The 1,576-nt window shown below is 40.6% G+C and overlaps 1 long non-coding RNA gene across 1 annotated transcript; it reads right to left on the bottom strand.

The window, feature by feature from the left end:
- Nucleotides 1–106: 106 nt before the first annotated feature.
- On the bottom strand, nucleotides 107–1,576 carry LOC119344886. Its single transcript, XR_005166859.1, has 3 exons — nucleotides 1,540–1,576; nucleotides 1,301–1,469; nucleotides 107–117 (listed from the first exon to the last, which is right to left on the bottom strand). It is a non-coding gene; the product is annotated as an uncharacterized LOC119344886 (long non-coding RNA).

Raw genomic sequence — 1,576 nt, 5'->3', positions numbered from 1 at the left:
GTGGTGGGCCACCTGGGCTGGCGATGGAGACCAACACACTTTAAAACCATGATCGCCTCGTTGGTGCTTCCGCCATGGACCTTGCCCCAAATCGTCAGATGCAGATGCTGGAACCATCTCTCATGTATGCTTGAACCGGCGGTTGGAGATGCCGCCGGAACCAGAGTTGTAACCAGCGAGGTGGTCATCGTTGTTTTTTACTTACGTGCAACACAGCCGAACATAGACAATGCAAAATGCAAACAAAAAGGAAAACTAGGGAACGGGCCAAGCCAAAGTTTTGGAGAAAAGGCATGGCCAATTGCCAAACATGCTGGGACAACAAACCTGTCATGTCACCTGATGTCACGTGAATGACACCAAATTATACCCCATCTATATGAGTTCTAGGCACTCCCTTTTTATTATGTGGAGGTCATCAATGTCATGTGTTTAGAAAAGAATAGCACCTAGATGCACAAGAAATAAACTTATTTTATATCAGTAAATTCACAATTTCAGTTATAGCATAAAATGGTTAGTATGAGCAGTAGTATTTCTTCTGTTGGTGTACACAGAATATCAAACAAATTGCCACTAGAATTATCATAAGAAACAATAATCTAAAAATATATAAATAGTTGAAAATCCAATGAAATAAGTGTTCAAAAGACAAGGAAATCATGTAGGTAGTAATTTACATTCAAGTCATCGATAGAAATTATGTAGTACAAGTAGAACCGACTGATTGGAATCCTTTGAAACAACTAGATATATTGCGGCTTGTATCCATCAGGAGATGTATAAGCAGTTATTCCTATGTCCTACATGTGTTTCTGTTTCTGTTGATGATTTGGTTTGGCAACCGGTGGCTATATAATATAAGTGGGGCAAGTACCTGCTTGAAGACATATCATATATTTCAAGGTGAATGATCAATTTAGGTTAGGACAGGTAAATATTGATTTGTGGTTTGGATTTTAGACCAACCGTTTTCCTTGGTTTCAACTGTTTAATTTACGCGCCAGCCAGCTGCTCCAAAAGGCCGAACTGATTAAGAGGCCGAAAAATATATTTCAACACTCCCCTCACGACTATGCTTTTTTTGGTTTTTAGATATGAGATCGATGTAGGCCGCAGGATGTTTTTAATATTGTCAGGGCTGAGTTTTACTCGAGACCTCTTGGCTCAGATACCATATTGAATTCATGCTCAGCCAGTTGCTACAAAAATCCGAACGGATGGAAAGAAACGGACAATATATTTCAACATATAGACATTTTCCCTTTCCTGAAAAAAGGTACTCAAAGTGCTGTAGTACTTACCGACAGCCCCCTCTGCTTGGGGAGTGAACACATGTCTGCAGCTTCGCCCTTTGCCGTCCCCTTTCTTTCCGAATTTGCATTGACATTCATAGCCTCCCACCTTGTTTTTGCAGATCCCGCCATTTGAGCAAGGATACAATTCAGGTTGCTTGCACTCATCAATATCTGAAGAATCAACACTTGGGGGAGTTAACGAATTGGTAAGGGTGACAATTTCTTGTATGTATGTGTGTACCTTGGCATCCATTATTAGGGACATAAGGGTTGTCAAC

This window comes from Triticum dicoccoides, unplaced genomic scaffold (assembly GCF_002162155.2).
Source record: "Triticum dicoccoides isolate Atlit2015 ecotype Zavitan unplaced genomic scaffold, WEW_v2.0 scaffold190977, whole genome shotgun sequence".
NCBI lineage: Eukaryota > Viridiplantae > Streptophyta > Magnoliopsida > Poales > Poaceae > Triticum > Triticum dicoccoides.
The sequence above is the reverse complement of the archived record's forward strand: the minus strand, read 5'-3'. Positions and strand labels throughout refer to the sequence as shown.